Source organism: Lathyrus oleraceus, chromosome 2 (genome assembly GCF_024323335.1).
Source record: "Lathyrus oleraceus cultivar Zhongwan6 chromosome 2, CAAS_Psat_ZW6_1.0, whole genome shotgun sequence".
In the NCBI taxonomy this organism is placed as follows: domain Eukaryota; kingdom Viridiplantae; phylum Streptophyta; class Magnoliopsida; order Fabales; family Fabaceae; genus Lathyrus; species Lathyrus oleraceus.
In genome coordinates, this window is record NC_066580.1 from 197,419,370 (window position 1) to 197,443,409 (window position 24,040).

General features: G+C 38.8%; 2 pseudogenes; both read left to right on the plus strand.

The window, feature by feature from the left end:
- LOC127118863 (ribulose bisphosphate carboxylase large chain-like) overlaps positions 1–20,898 on the plus strand; it is a 38,267-nt pseudogene extending 17,369 nt beyond the window's left edge.
- A 1,434-nt stretch (positions 20,899–22,332) lies between these two features.
- Positions 22,333–23,855, plus strand: LOC127118864 (maturase K-like; annotated as a pseudogene).
- The last annotated feature ends 185 nt before the right edge of the window (positions 23,856–24,040 follow it).

A 24,040-nucleotide genomic window follows, 5' to 3' on the forward strand; every position in this document is an offset into this window, starting at 1 on the left:
AGGAATCCTCTAACTTCTTTCTCTGTACGCGGAGAAGGCATTTCTTGTATTTCCCTAACCTTGTCTGGATCTACCTCAATTCCTTGTTGACTAACAATGAAACCAAGCAACTTTCCAGATCGGACACCAAAGGTGCATTTAGCAGGATTCAGTCGTAGTCGAAATTTCCGAAGACGCTCAAATAGCTTTTGCAAGTGGTCTATGTGATCCTCTTCACTTTGGGATTTTACAATCATATCATCCACATAAACCTCAATTTCCTTGTGCATCATGTCATGGAAAAGAGTGACCATTGCTCTTTGGTAAGTTGCCTCAACATTTTTGAGACCGAACGGCATTACCTTGTAGCAAAATGTTCCCCAAGGGGGGATGAATATGGTATTTTCCATGTCTTCTGGATCCATCTTGATTTGATTATAACCCGAGAATCCGTCCATAAAGGAGAAGACTGCGAACTTAGCAGTGTTGTCTACCAGAGTGTCAATATGTGGCAGGGGGAAATCGTCCTTTGGACTAGCTTTGTTTAGATCCCTATAATCAACACACATCCTGACCTTGCCATCCTTTTTGGGTACAGGTACTATGTTAGCTACCCATTGGGGGTACTTTGCAACTGCTAGAAAGCCGACATCAAATTGACGTTTCACCTCGTCACAAATCTTTTAGAGCCATGTCAGGTCTTGCTCTTCGGAGCTTCTGCTTCACTGGCGGACAATCTGGCTGTAGTGGTAACTTGTGGACAACAATGTCAGTATCTAAACCCGGCATATCCTGATATGACCAAGCAAATACATCTACATATTCATGTAGCAACTTGATCAATCTTTCCTTGATGCTTGCCTCAAGTGTAGTCCCAACTTTGACCTCTTTCTTGTCTTCCTCGGTGCCAAGGTTGATTGTTTCCACTGGTTCTTGATGTGGCTGAAAGGCCTTTGACTCGTGCTCGAGCATCCTTTCCAGTTCTTCTGGGAAATCACCATCTTCCTCACTCTCCTCTTCCGCTTGATAGATGGGGAGTTCAAAATTATATGAAGTAGCGGGGTCATCGAATTCAACTGGTTTATTGATTATTCTGCATGTTTTTTTAATGATGTTTTTTTTTTAGAAAAATGGAAATAAAATGCAAAAGAAGGGAAACAAATTTTTTTTTTGTAGTTTTTGAAAGGATTGCCATTTTAAGAAAAACAACAGATAAATGAACGACAAGAATTTGAACAAAATGCTCTTTATTTGTCATAATGATTTTTTTTTGAAATTCAAAAGGGGCCCTACAAATGATCCATTAGCCTTTGGTAGAGCTAAGGATTTTCAAAAAACACACAAAGGAAAACAACAATTACTTTGACGCAGGAAAAACTTCTGGAATCTCAACCGCTTCCCAATTTGTCAGGGCTGCTTCACACCGGTATATCAGATTTGATGTTTCCTCATCTTCAGTGTCATCTTCCACTGCACCCACTTGTTCTCCATGGATAAATCCTTTGCTCAGGAAAACTTCTTGTATGCTTCGCACACGGTCCTTTGCAGGGACCAGGGCTCCACCATTAGCAGAAGGCTTGTACCCCAAACCAAAACGGTCATTTTTCTCAATGACGTTGATAACTTGCCCCCAACCTGCAGGGCCTCCACTCTCAACTGCTGATTTTGCGCTCTTCAAAGAGGCGAATGACAAACTAGCTTCCTCAACAGGATCCTTAACCTCTTCAAGTGTGGCATTTGATATTTCAAGGGCTTGAAAAGAAGTTTCTAAGGCGTCCTCATCAGCCTCAATATAACGGAAAGAGGAGAGTTGACTGATAATAAAGTCTTCTTCACCAGAGACAATAACGAGCTTGTTATCAACAACGAACTTCATCTTTTGATGTAGAGTAGAAGTTACTGCCCCAGCAGCATGTATCCATGGGCGTCCCAAAAGGCAGTTATAAGCTGGATTTATGTCCATGACTTGGAAATTGATGGGGAATACATGCGGTCCAATCTGTATCGGTAACTCTACCTCCCCAACTACTGTCCTTCGTGAACCATCAAATGCTTTCACCACAAGCGCACTAGGTTTCAACTCCGAACCTTGGTAAGACAATTTAGCAAGTGCCCTCTTTGGTAGAACATTGAGGGATGATCCAGTGTCAACTAAAACTCTGGCTAGAGCATCTTCTTGGCACTTTATGGATACATGCATAGCGCGGTTGTGATTCTTCCCCTCTTTGGGTAGATCTTCATTGCTGAAACTTAGAGTATTGCAGGCTGTGATATTGGCGACCACTCCATCGAATTGGCCGACCGTTATATCTTGGGTAACATGAGCCTGAGCAAGCACTTTCAGTAGAGCCTCCCTATGAGCTTCGGAATTCAGAAGCAAGGACAAGATAGATATTTTTGATGGCGTTTGATGTAACTGATCAACTATCTTGTAGTCAGATTTCTTTATTATTCTTAGGAACTCACTTGCTTCATCTGTTTGCACAGCCGGCTGTGCCCCTCCATGTTCTGGGGTAGGATTTACATTTGCAGCTCCCTTTGTTGGCTCTTGAGGGTTCATATCAAAATTGGGAGTATAAATCCAACCACTGCGGGTCATCCTGCTTGTCCCTGCGATGTTAGTGATGTCGGTGTCAACATTCTCCAAACCTTTCTTATCTTCAGCAACTTCGGGCTTTCCATCTACCACTCCATCTACCACTGTTATGCCGTACTTCCAGGGTACCGCCTTGTTACTTTCAAAAGGAAATGGGGTAGGCATGCAAACTACCACAGGTGATGGGTGAATAGCATCTCTTCTGTGATAAGTTACCTCGAATGGTTCTGGTATATTAAAAACGGGTTCAATGACCGAAACTTCCTCATTCGTTGTTGGACCACAAATTTGCAAAACGCCTTGATCCATCAAGTTCTGAATATCATTTTGTACCACTTCACATCCTCTTGGATGAACGGCAGATTCCTCACAGTCGTCGTGACATGTATCAATCAATCTAGCCCCCACCAATCTTGCATGGAGCGCTAGCAACGGAGTTTTAACATCTTCCACGTTTTTGATTATACACACATCAGAAGCATCCTCAACGGCATTGACATCACCATGCGCTGGCAAAGGGTTACTTTTGACATTGGGTCCGACATCTCGAAATGACAGAATCTTCTTCTCAACTAGGTCTCGCACAATATGCTTTAAAGCATAACATCCTTCTAAATCATGTCCAGGGGCACCCCCATGGAAAGGACAATGAGCATTTGGATTGTACCATGGAGGTAAAGGATTTGTTGGAGGACCCAAAGATCTTGGCGTCACTAACCCTTTCTGTAGCAATGATGGGTACAATTCAGTGTATGTCATAGGGATTGAAGCAAACGGAACTCTACTTCTTTGTACCCTATTTTGATTTGGAGGATTTTGCAGACGAGGAGCCTGTGCCCTTGGCTGCTGATAGGCAAGTGGCGCGGGCGCTTGCTGGTATATCAGTGCTTGTTGAGCAGGTTGATAAACAGGAGCTTGTGATTGGTTAAAATTTGGCGTGACAGCTGCCACATACGATTGTTGAACATATTGTACTGGATAAGCTGGTTGTTGTTGAGAAAATTGGTGTTGTTGAGTAAATTGATGTTGTTTCTTCCATGAATGACTCCTTCTTTGACTGGTTGACACTGCATTCGTATCCCCCTCCTTCTTTCTTTGAAATCCTCCAGGAAACTTTTTGGCATTACTACCAGATGTTTCAGAGGTAGTCATCATCTTTCCATTCTTCAATCCAAGTTCGACCTTTATGCCCACGGCGACCAGGTCAGAGAAGCTTGCTGATACACTACTTACCATTTGTTCATAGAACACGGGTTTGACTGTATCCATGAACCAATCTGCTAATTCCTTCTCAGCAAGAGGTGGTTCGACTTGCGAGGCCACTTCCCTCCATCGTTGCGCATATTCCTTAAAAGACTCCTTATCTTTCTGGGACATGCTGAGCAATTGCCTCCTATCTGGGGCCATATCCATATTATACTTATAATGTTGGATGAAAGCATCAGATAAGTCTTGGAAACAACGAATCCTACTCTGATCCAGGCTTAAGTACCACTTAGAGGGAGCACCCCTCAAGCTGTCTTGGAAGCAATGTATCATGAGTTTGTCATCCTCTACATGCGCAGCCATTTTTCGATAGTACATAATAAGGTGACTCTTAGGACACGAGTGACCCTCATATCTATCGAAATCTGGGGTCTTGAACTTCGCAGGAATCACAAGACCTGATACTAAACACATCTCCTTAGCGGTAGCACCAAAGACTTGGTCACCTTCCATAGCCCTCAATCTCTTCTCAAGCATCTGGTAATTCTCCTTCATCCCTCTTATGTCCTCTTGCCTTTCCTCATCTTCATCTGAAAAGTCTGGAGCATGTTGTTGATCCTCAAAGTAGGGTTGCACATGTGCACGAACGAGAGGAGGTGCGAACGTGTGAACCACTGGATGATTTTCATTGATGGTCGGTAGAGGAGCCGTCTGCTAAGCGGATGGTGCAAAACCAGGGGCGCCTTCAACTGTAGGCGTGAAACCGGGAGGTAAACCATAGGTTGGCCAGGTTGGTGGTACCGCCCTCGTAGGTTAGGGTTCAATCGATGGACCTGCGATTTCAGAAACAACCGTTGTTTGGGTATCTAGCTTTGCCCTGATGACCTGTAATATCTCCATGACCTGACCCATGTTTCCACGCAGGTCTTCGAGCTCTGAGCTCACCCGCTCCAATTCATGCTCTTGATCTGCCATTCTTTGACGAGCTCTGGCACGAGTATTATACTGGTGTTGAAAATTCAGCGTGAAACTGGAGGAAGAAAGGACATAATGAGACTCTGTTTTGAAAAATGCATGAATGCATGTATGAATGCATTTTGTTTGCAAAACTCTTGGTTAGTTTCAATCATTCATTTCAAAAACGTCACAACACTTGTTTGCAAATATTCAAAATAATAAGGAAATGAAACACAATAAAATGAATCTCAAAAGCGATTTTTTCATTAATCTCGTATCTAAGTTCAAATACAAACAACGTGCTCATGGTTTATGGGCTTTCCGAATCGTAGCAAGGTCGGTAGTTAACCCTTCTAACATTGCCTTACAAAACTTAATGAAATTAAAGACTTGATGCGGGGTGTTCTCTGGACACATGCACCAATCCGCCTCTTGCAGTTTCTCGGGTAGCTCTTGCATGATGGAACTCGCAAATCCGGACAGCTTCAGAAATTTTCCCTTCCACTCAGTGTAAAGCCCTTGGAGATCTTGGATAATGCGCAAGTCTTCAGCCTTAGTCACCTCTATGTCCCTATAGAGGTTTCTCCAATATCTGCATTCATTCAGCAACACCATATAGGCAGCATCCTGATCCCCACCTTCAAGTGCCTGGATTCTAGCATCGGCTCGATCCAAATGATGTTTCAACCGTGTGCAAACTCTTTCTGACTCTTCAGTCTTCAGCTTCTCACGTTCCAGAGTATCCTTGTATTTTTGAATGGTATTCTCCAGTTCACGAGTACGAATCTCGGAAATCAGCCGTGCTTCCCTTTTCATTTCAAGGGTCAGCTCCAGAGTCTTGTTGAGTTTTTGAATCCGGAGTAGAGCTCTATCCAACTCTTCTTCCTTTGATTTGAACACAGATTTAGTGCTATAGAGCGCTTGTCCAAACTTTTCTCTCCTCGCTTCAGACTCTCTAGCTCTTTTGTTGGAGACTTCAAGCTCTTTGTCCTTCTTTTGTTGATCGTCTTTCAAGTTCCCATTCTCTATCGAGACTCGGCCAAGCCTGATTCTCAAATCAACATTTTCCAACTCCAACTCCTTGATACGGGCATTGAGCTTCTCCACATCTTCAGGTAATATGGGCTCTGGCTCAGGAACCAATGGATAGATAGAGGGATCAAATGGATAAGGGAGTTTAATCATCTGAACCCTTTCTCTAACCCAACAAGTGTAAGGCTCTTGAGCGATGACATTTCTCCTACCCAACTCCTTACCCTTTCTGATAACTGCTTGCCAAGACCTCTTGATCTTTTTCACCATGGGATGATCCGCTTCAACACCATGTAATATGAAAGGCTCTAGAGCTTCAGCTTTCGGAGGGCCATTCATAGGGTACCCATGCTGCCTCAGAGATAACACAGGGTTATAGTTGATGCAACCCTTGGTTCCTATCAAAGGAACATTGGGGAAGTCTCCAATGCTGACAATCACATTCTCGGTTTCCCAATCCCTGATATACCACTTAACATGACTGGAGGTGAGGGAATCTAACTTCTGGAAAGGCTTGAGTTCCTTTGAGACAAAAGGACCTTCTTCGGGCATGTGGGATCTAAACCAAGCATGCAACAACTGTGCACAACATAAGATGATTCCTCCCTTCTTCTCATGACGATCATGGAGAGTGTAGTAGAGATCTGCCAAGAGGAACGATACAGAGTTACCAGAGAGGAAAATTCTCACCGCCATGTGGTCCACAAAATGGTCAATATTTGGGAAGAGGACTATCCCATATATCAACACGGCTAACACAACATAAAAGGCTTCCCAATTCCCTTCTTTTTCCATCTTCTTGGCCTGATCTTCCAAGAACTTCCTAGAGAAACCACTGAAAGGTCCTTTCACATCCCAATTGTCTACGACTTCGGAAACTTTCAGACCCAAAGCTGAAGCTATTCTCTTGGGAGGAATATCTTCATCGAGCTTAGGAAATGGATTATGGTCCTTCAAGTTCCGGCCTATGATCCTCTCAACCTCCTCCAAGGTAGGAGCCAACTGGAAGTCAGAAAACGTGAAACAACGTAGAGGTGGATCATAGAACTGAGCAATAGTCACTGCGGTCATCATGTCCATCTTCTCATTTAGGATGTCCAGAATTCTTCCATAGTTTTGTACAAAGCTGTTGAGTTTGAGAGGTGTTACTTTGGCACTCAACTTCTGTAGGCTGGTAAGGTCCACGTTCTTGTATTTGAACTGAAAAGTGCCTCTTCTCTCAGGATTCATCTTACTAACAAGTCTTGGATTCCTGAAATAATGCGAAACAAACTAAGAGTTTTGCTTTTTATGCATATGCAATGAATGGATGGATGCAATGTTTTTTTTTTTGGATAGGTTCAAAGGTCTGAGGTATGGATAAATTTGATTGCTTTCCAAAACGGGATTCTCACCGGGTATGATCTAGGGCTTTGTTACAAAGGATCCCCAGAGTCATTGATTCACAAGACTGTTTGACGCTTACGGGAAATACTTTCCGGTCGTCAACTCCATCAAGGGAATCTATTCTGGGTGAGGTTCTCGTACCGATCCTTACGAAGTATTCACTTCGGGAGTCTGTACTACGCAACCATCGACTGGGTTCTAAACAGGATACTCAGAGTCATGGATTCAAAATACTGTTTGACGCTTACGGAAAATACTTTCCGGTCATCAACTCCATCTAGGGAATCTATTCTGAGCGAGGTTCTCGTATCGATCCTTACGAAGTATTTACCTCGGGAATCCATACTACGCAACCATCATTTCTAGTTGGCCAAAGGTTTAATATTCTAAAAAAGTCCTTAGAGTCATGGGCCCCTTTGAAACATCGACGCTTACGAGGTATACACCTCGGGCGACAATATTTGCAAAAGAATCTACTCTAAGTGAGGTTCTCGTACCGACCCTTACGAAGTATTCACCTCGGGAGTCCGTACTACTCAACCATTGTCCTATCTTATGTTTTTTCACTCTAGACTCGGGTGTAGAGTCTTTCCCACATGGTTTGCAATCAAATACCCAAGTACCAACAATCACAATAGAACCAATATTCAATAGATATAACAATATAACAATAAAGATAAAAAACAATAAAGAAAAGCCACACAATTAAACAATCAAAGGCACACAAACGTCCTAACTAGGCTTGACTCGCTTAGGATTGATTAGTCCCCAGCAGAGTCGCCATCTGTCGCACCTCGAAAAAAATGGGGATACGACTTCAAAGCGAAGCGCGATTGCACGCTCGCAATGATGGACTGAACAGAGTCACCACCGAACTTTATTTATTCCTAAAAAGGAAAGGGGAAATATCGATAAAACCCAAGACAAAATAAAGGATAAGATATGGTCATCGCAAGGGGAAGGTATTAGCACCTCTCACGTCCGTTGTACTCAATGGGAACCATTAGGTCAGTTGTGTGCGTTAATGTTAGTTTGAAATGTTAGGCTTTTCAAGTTATTAGGTGCGAAAGAAATAATAGAAGAAAGGAGAATGTTTTTGGATTTTTGACGAAGGACTAAACCTAAGTTTTTTATTAGTGGGCCTGACAAGATTTAAAAATCCTGCTCCTACGTATCTCAAAAGAGAAATCAAGGCTTACGTAGTTCTGGGTAGAAAAATGTTTGTTTGTTGGTCGATTTTAGCGAAAGCTATACTGTATTAATCGACGAAAACATTGTTTTACCCAAAACAGATGAGGAGTGGACGCATACCACACATCGAACGAATTTATAAATCTACATTCGGAAAAGCGTCGTTTATCTCTACTCAACAATCGTGGCCGAAACATTGTTTTGTATCACTTAAGACAATATATATTTCATTTATGAAAAAGGTTCTTGATTAATCGTACGGTGGCGAGAAAAGAGTTGGATTGGTTGAATGTATTTGAGTGATGGCGAGAACTTGGATGAGCGAGATATACATCTCGAATCCTAGCCTCAGGAGTGCATGGTATACACCATGTTCCATTTCCATCTTTATTGAAAGAGGTTAACATAGGAATTAAGTATTTTGGAATTTGATTGAGAAAGGGTTTGAAGAAACCGCATTGACAATTTTAGGCGATGGCGAGAGTTAAGATTGGCAAGGCATACGTCTCGAATCTTAACCTCAGGAGTGCATGATATACACCATGTTCCATTTCCACCTTTATTGAGAAAGTGTTTAAATAAGAATTAGGTATTTTGAGTTTTGTGGTGAAAATGACTTGACCTAGATCAAGTATTGATGGACGTTTAAGAGAAATTTGAATGAGTGTTTGAGAGAAAACAAAGTGGATAAATTTGGATGATGGCGAGAGCTAGGATTGGCGAGATATACATCTCGAATCCTAGTCTCAGGAGTGCGCGGTATACACCACGTTCCATTTCCATCTTTATTGAAAAGGTCTTGAATATGAATTAATATTTTTTGAGTCTTTATTATGAGAAATGGCTTGACGTTGGATCAAGCGTTTGATGGAAGTTTGAAAGGAATGGAATAGAATAGGAGGGAGAAATGGCTTGATTTGTTTATTGAGAAAAATACTCGACGTTGGATCGAGTCATATTTTTGTATTTTTGAAATTGTTGATTTTATTCTTGTGTTAGTATCTAACTAAACAGTCAAACAAATAAAACAGTACAAAATTATTACACATCGGGGGAGTGGGGTACATTTTGTCAAATGGGGATTCAAAATCATGAAACAATTAAATCGGGCCCAAACAACAAATAATGCAAAAGTATGAGTGTAAGTGCAAGAGAACCGGCTCATTGTAAGAAAGCCCAAGAGTAAGCCATGTGAGGTTGGTGGCGATGCTTAAAAGCAATCGACTTACAAGGGTATAAAAATGGGCTCGACATTGAATCGAGAAAAAAATGTGATTTTAATAATTTAAAATGGTTTTGAATGAATGATGCAATTAAAAGAAAACAAATCTATGTTATGATAATGAAACTATGAATATAATAAAGCATAAACATAAAAAATGTTAAAAGAAAAAAATACTACACATGGGTATCGAACTCACTCCACTAAAGATCATACAAACCACCCCTCTCCACCAAACCACCTATGACTAGTTATTATTTTAATACTAACTTAGATATATAAACCAAGATAAATTAAAAAAAGAGTTAAAATAAAAAACTAATAAAAAAGAAAATCTGTTGGACTAACCTAATTAAACCCAGCCGCTTGGCTGTTGGGTTTTTCAATGGGAATATGAATTGAAAAGGAGGAAACATTTATTAACTATTTAGGAAGTTTAAACAAAATTTTTAATGGTTTCAAAAAACTTATTCTGTTTAAAACGAATTAAAGAAAAAAAAAGTTGGAATAGTAACAGAATTGTTCTCTCCCAATCTCACTTTTCTCTCACACTCTCAACAATCGCCTTCCCCAATCTCATGAATCTCTCTCACTCACTCTCAGCAAAACTCACAGTCGCGTCTCTCTCAATCTCACTCACACCAAACCCACAGTCGCGTCTCTTTCAATCTCACTCACACCAAACCCTCTTTCAATCGATCGCGTCCTCAACCTCTCATCTCCCTCAAGAAATCGCTCAGTCATCGTCTCTCAAGCAAAGCGCGACAAGACAAAGAAGCCATGGTCCCCAAGAGAAAGTTGGACAGGACGGCTAACCTTCGACGGTGACGGCGAGCTCAGGTAATGCTTTCTTCCCTTCACTTCTTCAAATGTTGGTTTTCTTTTATCTTAGGATTAGGTTTTTGATTTACTTTCAAGTTTCAATTTCGCCTCTCTATTAGGGTTTTTTTTCGTTGTCTTCACTGATTCGCCTCTCCCTATTTATGTTCACAGCTTAGGGTTTCGAATTGGTCCCTTGGGTTCCAAAAGAGTATCTCTGTAAAACTCCTTTTGATGCTCAGAAATTGGGTTGTCCTGTTTAATGCTAAAACCGAAAACGGTATTCTGAACTTAGCTTTCTCTTTGAATTTTGTCCTAATGCCAATTTGGGAATTTTTCGAATCTTTACTGCCTTGGCTAATTAGTTTGTGTTTTTTGTTACTGCAGTGAAATGGTGAAAACGTGAGGTGTAACACCCCGATAATAATGTGATGATTATTTAAATTAAGTTAATAATATATTTATTAATTTAATTAGATAATTGGATTATTATTATTATTATTTTTGGAATTATTGAATTATTATTATTATTGGAATAATAATATAAATTGGAAAATATATAAGTTGGAAATAAGGAAAAAGAATCCCATTTGGTAAAGAAAAGTTTTCACGTGAAACAGAGAAGCGGCTGAGAAGAGGAAAGGGGCAAAGAGGCAGAGCAAGAGGAAGAGGGTTGAAGAAGGAAGAGCTTCAAGCTAAAGGATTCGCCGGATTTATCAGGTAAGGGGGGTTTATCATCGTTTAATGGGTATTATGGGATAGTATGTAATGGGTAGTGATAAACCATTGATTTGTCTCTGATTGGAATGATGCATGATGAAATTGGGAACTTTTGGATGAACGAAATTTAGATTATAATCGAAAGAAATTCGTAGGAATTAGATGTAATAGTGTTAGAAATTGTGAAATCGAATAGGGTATGATTCGTGTTAGATGACATAACGAACGATGTGTGAAAATTGGACTGTGGAAGGTTGAATTGGGTAGATCTCGTAGCAGAGAAAGCCATAGCAGATCTGGAAATTCTGGGTTCTGGTCATACGCGTATGGCACTAGGCAATACGCGTATGAGGTGGTCTGGTACGCGTATGGCACTAGGCAATACGCGTATGAGGTGGTCTGGTACGCGTATGGCACTAGGCAATACGCGTATGGATGAGGAAGATGATGTTTTGAACGTGGTTTTGTCCCTGTTGGTACGCGTATGAGGATGTGGTACGCGTAGCATACGCGTATGAGGTAGGCAATACGCGTATGGGATTGGCTGAGAAATGGGCCATACGCGTATGGGACTAGGCAATACGCGTATGGGCAGGATGGTGATTCTCCTGAGCTGTTGTCGTGCAGTTTTTAGCTGTTCAGCTGAGTCACGTAATTCAGCTGATGTATGATATATTAGGGATCATTTCCCGTCGTTTTGAGTAGTATAGGTATTAGTAGAGTGTGCTAATACTGTGGTTGTTGTTTGGCATGATCTGATATGCTTATGTGATAAAATATTGATGATGTATGATGATATGCATAATGTTGTGAATGTATGTATTATACATGTATTTGTGAATGGACTGTTGTATGGCTTAGAGTAGGAGCATATGTCCATTGTGGATTGTTGTTGATGTTGCATTGCTAGATGATTAGCGTGCATAGCATAGCCCTTGGGGTTGTAGCTAATTCCCATGGTGAGGAATTAGTGAGTGAATCATTGTGGATTTGTTGTTGATGTTTGCATGCTAGGTGATTAGTGTGCATAGCATAGCCTTTGGGGCTGTAGCTAATTCCCATGGTGAGGAATTAGTGAGTGAGTCACTAGGTCTCAAATGAGTGGGACTAGTGAGCTTAGTAGCCGTATCTGGATTGATCGGTGAGCTTGAACTATATGTTCAAGAATAGTCGGTACCGCATGTGTGGAGTCTCATTGCATAATGTATGTATGGCGTATAATATGAATGGATGTATTCCAATATTATACGTGTGGTTGTGTTGACATTGAGTATGAGTATGAATTGTGTTGGTATTGAGTATGATAATTGGGTTGATGTGCCGTTACTGAACGTGTGATATGATTAGGGTGATTAATGTGTTAAATTACTTAACATGACATGATATTTTATAATGCTTATTATATCGATTGAGGAACTCACCCTTACAACTATTTTTCAGGTAACGAGCAATGAGTTGAGTAGAAGCTAATGCTTGGAGTCTAGTGTAGTCTCCTTAGTGGGTCATGCTCTGATAGATGTAACATCGGGAGGGAACATTTTAATTGTGTTGTTGATTGGTTGTGAACCATTTTACATGTAATATGTTACATGTTTTGAATGATCGATTTGATCTCTATCCACTGCGTATTATGCAACTGTTTTATTTGATAAATAAATGAGCATGACAAGCTACTTTGAGGAATAATGTGAAATATTGTGTGACACCCTTAATTTGCATATTTACTCTGATAGATACTTATTTGTTGTTTTAATTAAATATTTTGGGGTATTTTAGAAGGGTGTTACATGAGGCGCTTGGTTTTCACGGTGGTCAATGGATCTAATGCATGCTGAGTTCCAAGTGTGAGTGTGTTCTCTTTGGTCGAGAATCGGTGAGCTACCTCAGCACCAACAGCTGTTTTGGTAAAGGGGTTGACAACATGGTAGTATGAAGCATTCAGGACATTACCTTTCTCATTCAGAACCAATGAAGCAACCAAATCATCTTTGGTGAAGTTCAAACCAACATCAAACTTAGTTAATTCGCCCGTTTTTGTGTCGTAAGAAGAATCGTGACCGAGAGCAATTACATTAGTTCCAATAACAACAGAGAGGTTGACAATTGGGTTTGATGTCAAATTTGTTTTGTTTGCTTGGAAACCAAAACCTGCAGGTTTGAGGTCTGTTTAGATACCGGCTATCAATGGGTGAAAGTCCTTCATCTAAAGAGATGCAAGTAACAGCAACATGCTGAATTATCCACAACTTATCTTTTGGAAATGGAAAGGTAGTTCAAGAAGAATGGAAGAGGTGATTTGAGGAAGACTGTTTTTTCGAAGTTGACATGAAGAAGTTGAAACTTGTGATGTTAATGTGTTATCTTCAATGGAAATTGCAGAATTGACCGAACTATAGGTGTTGTCATCAGGTTTTTCTTCACTTGCTGTCACTGATTCACATAGCTTCTCAGCTATTTCTTCAGCCACATTCTCGGTCATGAGTCTATCCTTCAGAGCTTCCAAAGCTGGTTTTGTTATCATGGATGGTTCAAAAAAATGCAGGTGTTTATAGTTATGCTTGTAGTAGCTGTGTGGGTGTTGTTTATTGAGTAATACCATGTGCTCGTTGTGTGTAGCACATTCTACATTGCATGTGCAAGTGATAAATATACTATAACATAACATCATTTATTTGCTATATAACTTGTGTATTAAAAATGTATTGAGTGTGTGTGAGGTTACTGTCATGGTTGTCTTGGTGATGCAGCATGTTGGATGCCTTGGAGTGTTTTATGCAATTCCTGCAGGTCTTTTGCATCAACTTTTCAGCAACTCATTTTTCTGAATTTGATTCAGTATTGTCTTGTATCTTGTATGTGTAATATGTATGAACAATGGGAACATCATTTTCTATCTTATGCTCAGAATTTGGCACTTACATCAACTAGGATATGAACTGTCTAGCATCCATTTTGTATGAAGATATTTTGATCATCAACCTTGTTGATTTTGGTATTAATCTTCAAATAGTGGATGCTATTTGGACTTAAATCATTTGCATAGACTTAAGCATCCTCCCTTTTTTGTACGACAAGAGTGGCAAAAGGACCTATACCAGCAAACATGTCACAAATGATATCTCCAGCTTGGAACATTGAAAATAACCTCTTGCATTTACGTCCCCATCATGTAATTCTAATAAACCAGACTGTAACAAGCCCAAAAGTGGTGCCCTATTGCTTCACTTCTATAATCATATCATGCTCTCCTGCTAGAATTTCAAAGCCTTGCAAAATTGGCAGGGTATTCGAAGGGCCCACAGTTTCAAGTGCACATCGAACATGCTCTCGTCCACCAATATCACCACACAAAAGGTGAAGAAATCATCAATTGAACTTGCAACGATTCCGGCAGATCCGCACACCTAGGTGCAACAAAACATATGCTAGATATGGCTTCCTTCAAGTTTAGGGGACATTCTCTTCGAGATTCAATAATTGGAAGGCGAATAGAACAAGTTCACAAAAAAGTTTTAGGATCTCTCTTTGCATCTTAGAAACTCCATGTATTCATGTGGTGATGTTTTAAGGTCATGCATGTAAATGAATGAATAACGTAATTGAAATATGAATGATTATGTAGAAACGGTCATTTTTCTCAATGACGTTGATAACTTGCCCCCAACCTGCAGGGCCTCCACTCTCAATATTAATGGATTTCCTTTTTTTTTTTAATGCGAATGAAGCAAATATGAATGTAAATTTGGAACGTGAAAAATGTAAATAAATAATAAATAAAAATAAATATGAAATAATAAATATGATCATGAATGAAGGATATGAAGGTGAGTGAAGAAAGAATGCAAACGAGTGATTGGTGGGAAGAAAATTTCAGGGCCAAAATCGGGGTATGACAGATAGGACCTAAACTTTTCAAGCGCATACACTATCGCAAGTAATTCTTTTTCAGCGGTGGCATAGTTAACTTGAGCCTCATTAAGAACTTTACTTGCGTAGTGTATCACATGAAATTTTTTCTCTTTTCTTTGGCCTAATACCGCTCCGATTGCATAGTCACTCGCATCACACATGAGCTCAAAATTTAAATTCAAATTTGGAGCGACTATAATTGGAGCGGTAACCAATTTTTCCTTTAAAATTTCAAAAGCTTGTAAACACTCATCAGTTAAAAGAAATACCTGATCCTTAGCTAGCAAGTTACTCAAAGGCCTAGCTACCTTTGAGAAGTCTTTGATAAAGCGCCGATAGAAACCGGCGTGCCCTAGAAAGCTTCGGACTCCCTTCAAATTCACCGGAGGAGGCAACTTTTCAATCACTTCAACTTTAGCATGATCAACTTCAAGCCCTCTTGAAGAGAATTTATGGCCAAGCACTATCCCTTCGGTCACCATGAAGTGGCACTTCTCCCAATTAAGAATAAGATTTGTCTTCACACATCTTTCAAGAACCGTTTCTAAGTTGTCCAAGCATAGACCAAAGGAACCACCAAATACGGAGAAGTCGTCTATAAAGACTTCCATTGGTTTCTCGATAAGGTCGGAAAAAATAGCTTGCACACATCTTTGGAAAGTCGCTGGTGCATTGCACAACCTAAAGGGCATTTTACGGTATGCGAAAATCCAAAAGGACATGTGAAAGCCGTCTTTTCATGATCGGCCGGGTCAACCGCAATTTGGTTATACCCGGAATAGCCATCTAAGAAACAATAGTATTGTTGCCCAGAAAGTCTTTCTAGCATTTGATCCATGAACGGGAGTGGAAAGTGATCTTTTCGAGTTGCGGTATTCAACCGCCTATAATCAATGCCCATACGCCACCCCGTTGCCACTTTTGTCGGGATCAACTCATCCTTTTCATTTTGAATCACGGTAATGCCACCTTTCTTCGGAACCACATGTACAGGACTAACCCATGGGCTATCCGAAATCGGGTAAATCATTCCCGCATCCAACAACTTAACAACCTCCTTTCTAACAACTTCCTTCATAGTAGGATTTAAGCGGCGTTGCGGTTGAGCTACCGGCTTAAAGTCCTCTTCCATTAAGATCTTGTGCATGCAATAGGAAGTACTAATTCCTTTGAGATCAGAAAGAGTCCAACCCATGGCTTCTTGATTCTTTTTCAAAATATTGATCAAGCGGGCTTCTTCATTCTTTGACAAAAGATTGCTTATGATAACCGGCTTTGCTTCGGTCTCGTCGAGGAATGCATACTTCAAATTAGAAGGTAACATTTTCAATTCAATCGGCGATTTTTCTTCATTAACCTCCTTCTTCAATACTTCCTCCTCAACTTCCCACAGATGTAACTCTTTTAGACTATCAAGTTCCCTTAGGCATTCATCAAGAGCTTGCTCTTCTTCAATTGTGAAAACTTCAAAGGAGTCACCAAGAGCTAACTCCATAGGAGATATCTCATGAATATGTTTAGAAACTTCAAAAGTTGCCTCTTCAATCACATCAATGCGAAAGCTATCACGACTATCCTTTGAATGCTTCATGGCTTCGAATAGATCAAAAGTAACTTCTTCATTTTGGACCCTTACTTTCATCAAACCATCGTCAATGTCAATCATCATGCGTGCGGTTTTCATGAACGGTCGGCCAAGAATAAGCGGAGCATCGTCATCCTCTTCCATATCAATCACAATGAAATCAACCGGGAAGAAGAATTTGTCAACTTTGACCAATACATCTTGGGCTAACCCATGAGGATGGGTAGTCGACTTATCGGCCAATTGCAAAGTCATCCGGATGGCCTTCATTTCAATGTTGCCAAGCCTCTTCACAATAGACAATGGTATTAGATTAATGCTTGACCCCAAATCAATTAGTCCTTTTCCGACATAGACATCACTAATTGTAACCGGCAAAGTAACTCGTCCCGGGTCAACCTCTTTTCTTGGAAGCGTCCGTTGAATGATTGCACTACAACTAGCATCTAGAACAATTGTCTCCGGTTCCGTGTACCACCGTTTTTTAGTAAGTATGTCTTTCATGAATTTCGTATACTTAGGCATTTGCTCCAATGCTTCGGCAAACGGAATGTTCACTTGAAGTTGTTTGAATATATCCATGAACCGGGCGTAACGCCGTTCATTCTCCCTCTTAGATGGAGCATGTGGATACGGAAGGTTTTGGATTGGAGTAGCGCCCACTACCTCCTTTCCTTTAGAAACTCTAGAATTCCTCTCTCTTTTCTTTTTTACTCCCTCCACCTCCACTTCATCACTCTTATTTTTTTCAACTTCCACACTTTCTTTATTTTCTACCTCACCATTTTTTTCATTCTTTTCAACTTCTTCCTCACTCCACTCCCCAACTTCAACATCAATGATATCCTCTATTTTTTTCTCCTCATCTTTTTTCTCATCCTCTCTTTTTTCACTCTCACTAATCAACTCCCTTCCACTTCTCGTCGTTATCGCTTTACAATGCTCTTTTGGATTCGTTTGCATGTTCGCCGAAAAAGATGGTCCGGGTTGTTGTTCCGCTAGTTGTTTAGCAAGTTGACCGACTTGAGTTTCAGGATTTTTGATTGCCGCATTGTTGCTCTTTTGATTAGCCATCGACAATTGCATAAATTGTGTCAATGTCTCTTCTAACTTTGAAGTCACGACCGGCGGTTGTTGAGGTTGGTAAGGATTTTGACGGCTAGAAGTACCACCCCCATAACCTTGGTTATGGTGATAGTTAGCCCTTGGTTGGAACCCTTGATTCCCTTGAAAGTGTTGTTGTTGATTTTGAGGATGTTGTTGATACGGTTGTTGTTGTTGTTGTTGCCTCGATTGGTAGTCTCGTTGGTTTTCCATGTAATTCACCTCTTCGAACCCGAGAGGTGGACAAAACCCGGTGTCATGATCACCCTTGCAAAGCTCACAACAAGCTATTTGTTTAGCTTTTGAAGGCTCTTTCAACTCTTTTATTTGTTGAGTTAAGAGTTCAACTTGTTGTGAAATGAGTTTATTTTGGGCAAGAATAGCATCGTTTGTCCCAAGTTCAAGCACTCCCGGTTTCTTCAAAGTGTTGCCTCTACTTTGACTTTGGAGGTCATTTAGAGCCATACGGTTAATGATATCAGTAGCTTCGGCGGCGCTTTTAAACAACAAAGAACCACCCGAGGTAGCATCCAATAAAGTCTTGCAATTAGGTTGAAGTCCATTCTTGAAAATGTGGATTTGCATCAATTCGTCAAAACCATGCCATTTGCACTTTTGAAGCATGGATTTAAATCTTTCCCATGCCTCATTCAATGATTCGTTGGCTTCTTGCAAAAACACGGAGATAGCCGTTTTGGATTCCATGAACCGGTTGTGGGAGAAAAATCTTTCAATGAACTTCTCTTCCAACACGTTCCAATCCGTCATGACTGCAGGTGTTTGATCCAAGTACGAATCTTTGGCTTTGCCGAGCAAAGCATGAGGAAATAGTCTTTTGAACAACGGTAGCTCTTGAGCTTGATCAACTCCGGCTGCCAATGTTATCTCGTAAAATTTGGTGAGATAAGCAAAGGGGTCTTCATGGTCCATTCCGGTGAATGGACTTTCGTATAGCAAGTTAAGAGTTCCCGTCTTCATCTCGGCTTGCCTTCCCGTGTGGTTGGCAAACTGAGCTGTATTCCTCGGACTGTTCACACATGGTGTGGAAACGGGCGGTGGTGGTGGTGGATCCATGATAGGTGTGAAAGGTGGTGGGTGTGTTGTAGAAGAACCTTCTCCTTGTTCTTGTTGTTGTCTAGCTTGTTGCCTCCTTCGTCTCGTTCTGCTATTCAGTCTCCTTGCGGTTCTTTCGATCTCGGGATTAAAAAGAAGTTGGTCCTCAGGAACCTTCCCTCGCATAAAATGAAAGCTGCACACTAAACCAAACAAATTAACAAGCACAAGTCAAAAATTCAGAAGTTAAAAATTCAGCAACTATTACGATGCTCGCAATATCAATTCACAATCCCCGACAACGACGCCATTTTGTTAGAACAAGGATAGAGTATCGGGGTTTGTTATCGTCTCCACAGGGATTATGTGATATTGCCACCGTTCGACAGTTGTTAAGTTCTTAACTTATAGTAACAAGGGGGTTTTAGTTTTCGGTTACGGTAACTTGCATAAAAAGTAAGAAATTGCGGTAAAAGTTTTGGTTTTACGATTTGAGAAAGATTGTCAAAGTTAGGGTTCGACGATCACTTTGCATGCATATGTTCGATCAAACAAAACTCATAAACTCCATTAGATGATAAACACATTCACAAAATCCTCCCAATGTGTTTATTTCTAACACACATTGTGGGTTTTTCCCATTTTGATCCATTGTTGATTTCTCACACAATCTATCAAAATGACAACTTTTAGGTTTAACTTTTTAGTGAACAAACTCATTCAAAACTATCTCTAGCTAAAGAACAAGGATGGATGAAAACCTAGGTCAAGAGTTGGAAAACACTTTTCAATGATAAACCAACACAAAGAGTTATCAATAAAATAAGGTTTTCACCATACATTCATCATCAAAGAGTTTACAAATGAAGATCAACCCATATACATACAAAGCTTATGATCATCTACATCTAACCTTAACAAAATGAAAGACTTAGCTACTCATTTTCATGGTAGCTTGAGCAACAAGTTTCAGAAGAAGGTTGATCAACATCCGAGTCGAAAAATCGAAATTGGATGGGAATCCACCTTCTTTTTGTAAAATATTGTCAAGAGAAGAAGAAGAATGAGAAATGGGGTTTTTAGGGCACAAAAATCACCTCAGCAAAAAACAAGTAAAAAGATGAAGATAATATCCCTTCCAAAAAGTAGCCCATACTACTTATAGAAATGGTTGTTGAGCTGTCATGCTCGCTAGGCGAGCAGAATGGTTCGCCTAGCGAGCCCCAAAATAAGTCACCAGAAGAGCCTGCGTCCAGAGGAGTCATCCCAGACAAGTTTGCATCTGTTCGCTAGGCGAACAATCCTTCGCTAGGCGAAGCCCTCGCTTCTCTCTTTCGCTCCAGTGAGTCTTGATGTTTTTGCTACTGGAAGTGTTCGCTACTTGCTCGTTGGATGCTCGCCTAGCGAATACTTCGCTACTTCCCTCGCCACAGCGAGTTTTGATCTTTTTGGTTCTGTCCAAGTCTGGGAGTGTTCGCTGGCATCTCGCTGCGTGCTTGCCTAGCGAATACTTCGCTATCTCACTCGCCTAGCGAACTTGCTTATGTTTGCTTTCTTTCTTGGTTCCTTTGCCATCTTTCTTGTGCCTTAGTTTTCTACTCTTCCATGCCTAATTCCTGCACAATAACACACAAATTAAAGGTACCAAGATCATTTCACATAGTATTGCAAATCAACAAAAGCAAGGGCGGTTTCAAACACTTTTTCGACAAAAATGAGTGAAAGATGCCCACATTTGATAGCTCAAATAAGCAAACTTGGGCATCTAACAGTATTGTAGTAGGTAAACTTGAAGGAGAAAAGGAGATTACTTTAGGTTTTGTTGATTTACTACGCGATGATTATATTAAAAAAGATAGAAGTTGCGGTATTTATTTCACTCAGGATTGGGTTTCTTTACCAGGTGTTATCCCTGTTGCTTCAGGGGGTATTCACGTTTGGCATATGCTTGCTCTGACCGAGATATTTGGAGATGATTCTATACTCCAATTCGGTGTAGGAACTTTATGACACCCTTGGGGAAATGCACCTGGTGCTGTAGCGAATCGAGTAGCTCTAGAAGCATGTGTACAAGCTCGGAATGAGGGACGTGATCTTGCTCGCGAGGGTAATGCAATTATCCGTGAAGCTTGCAAATGAAGTCATGAATTAGCTGCTGCTTGTGAAGTCTAGAAGGAAATCAAATTTGAATTCCCAGCAATGGATACTTTATAATCCAGTAATAATAATTCGTTCTATTAATTTCCATTAAACTCAACCCAATCTTTTACTAAAAGGATTGAGCTAAATACTTACACAATGCTTGTTGTATCTATAATAAATCCTATCGACTCGAAGGATCGATATATATATATATATATATATATATATATATATATATATATATATATATATATATATATATATATATATATATATATATGTATATTTCAACACTAATATTGACAATAGTGTATCAAACAAATATAATCTGATCGTGGATAAATGGATCGATTGACTCATGTCAGATAGGTTTTTTACTTAATCTTAATGGTGGATTCGTTGTATTTTGGTTGATACAAACAAGAAGTTTTTTTTCTTATTCAAAGTGAAATAGAAATATGAAAAATATGTAAAAAATAATAATAATTTAAAAGTAATAGACAAATAACTACAGTACTGTACTAAATAAGTGGTCTATCATTTTTTATTCTAATTTTTTTTCTAATTTTTTTTCATTGTAATTTAATGTAATATGTAACATTTGATTCTATTATTTATAGAATTGCATCTTTTTTTATTGTGATTGGCTATACACATCCTTTTTTTTAGTTTGATTAGGGTTGCTAACTCAATGGTAGAGTATTCGGATTTTTAGTGCGGCTCCATTTTTTACATATTTCTATGAACTAATTGGTTCATCAATACCATCGGTAGGGTTTTTAAGACCACGAATGATCCAGAAAGGAATGAATGGAAAAAGCAGCATGTCGTATCAACGGTGAATTCTAAAAAAAAATCATTCCTATTGGATCCGACCAATATTTTTCTTTGAATTGTTGACTCAGAACAAATGAATTACGTTGAGTTGAATTAATAAAGGGATAAAGCTTAGCTGCTCCAATTATAGGGAAACAAAAAGCAATGAGCTTGCATTTTTTATTTGAATGATTACCGCATTTAATTATACGTTAAAAAATGATTAGTGCTTGCTCTGGAAAAAGTTTTTCCCACGAATGGATTAAGGATTTTTGTTATGAGTCCTAATTATTAGCTATACCCCATTATGTTATGGGGTAGCAAGAAATGTGTAGAAGGAATAGTATATTGATAAAGATATTTTTTTCCAAATTCAAAAGAGCGATTGATCCAAAAAATAAAGGATTTCTAACTAGCTTGGTAAAATGAGAAGGAACAAGCGAGGGGAGATAGTCCATTAATCAGTTTTAACTCGTTTTCTAGGTATCTATTCATATTTGTTTTTTATTTCAATTCAAATATAGATATAGAATACATTGTTTTGACTGTATCGCACTATGTATCATTTGAGAATCCAATGAATCTCTGATCCTTTGACCAAATAGAATTTAGAAAATGAAGGAATATTAAGTATATTTAGAACGATCTAGATATCTCCAACATGACTTCCTATACCCACTTCTTTTCAAGGAGTATATTTATGGACTTGCTTATAGTCATCATTTTCATAAATCCATTTTTTTTTTGGAAAATGTAGGTTATGACAATAAATATAGTTTACTAATTATAAAACGGTTAATTACTCAAATGTATCAGCAAAATCATTTATTCATTTTGGATAATGATTCTAACAAAAATCCATTTTCGGGGTATAATAAGAATTTGGATTGTCAAATAATATCAGAGGTTTTGCCATCGTCATGGAAATTCCATTTTTCCGACAATTAAGCTCTTCCTTCTAGGAGGCAGAAATCCTCAAATCTTTTAAAAATTTGAGATCAATTCATTCCATTTTCCCCTTTTTGGAAGATAAATTTACATATTTAAATTATGTGTCAGATATACGAATACCCTATCATATCCATCCAGAAATCTTAGTTCAAATCCTTCGATACTGGGTGAAAGATGCCCCTTCTTTTCATTTATTATGGTTGTTTCTTTATCATTTTTGTAATTGGAATAGTTTTATTACTATCAAAAAATCAATTTCGACTTTTTCAAAAAGTAATCCAAAATTATTCTTGTTCCTTCATAATTTTTATGTATGTGAATATGAATATACCCTCGTTTTTCTACGTAATAAATCCTCTCATTTAGGATTCAAATCTTTTAGCATTTTTTTGAGCGAATTTTTTATTTATGGAAAAAGAGAGCATCTTGGAAAAGTTTTTGCTAAAGATTTGTCGTATCCTTTAACATTCTTCAAAAGGATCCTAACATTCATTATGTTCGATATCAAGGAAAATGCATTATGGCTGCAAAGAATGCGCCTTTTTTGATTAACAAATGGAAACACTATTTTATCCATTTATGGCAATGTTTTTTTTTTATGTTTGGTCTCAACCAAGAATGATCACTATAAACCCATTATCCGAACATTCATTTCAGCTTTTAGGCTATTTTTCAAATGTCCGGCTAAATCGTTCAGTGGTACGGAGTCAAATGTTGCAAAATACATTTCTAATCGAAATTGTTATAAAAAAATTGGATATAATAGTTCCAATTATTCCTCTAATTAGATCCTTGGCTAAAGCGAAATTTTGTAATGTATTAGGGGAGCCCATTAGTAAGCCGGTTTGGGCCGGTTCATCCGATTTTGATATTATTGATTGATTTTTGTTAATATGCAAAAATCTTTCTCATTATTATAATGGATCCTAAAAAAACGTTTGTAATCGAATCAAATATATACTTCAGCTTTCTTGTATTAAAACTTTGGCTTGTAAAGACAAAAGTATTGTACGCGCTTTTTTGAAAAGATCAGGTTCAGAAGAATTATTGGAATAATTCTTTATAGAGGAAGAAAAAATCTTCCTTTGATTTTTCCAAGAGATTCCTCTACTTTGCAGAGGTTACATAGAAATCGTATTTGACATTTGGATATTCTTTTCAGTAACGATCTGGTCCATGATGAATGATTGGTTATGATAGTTAAATATTATATATATATATATATATATATATATATATATATATATATATATATATATATATATATATATATATATATATATATATATATATATATATATATATATATATATATATATATATATATATATATATATATATAAAGAATTATGAAATATTCAGAGTTGAGTTT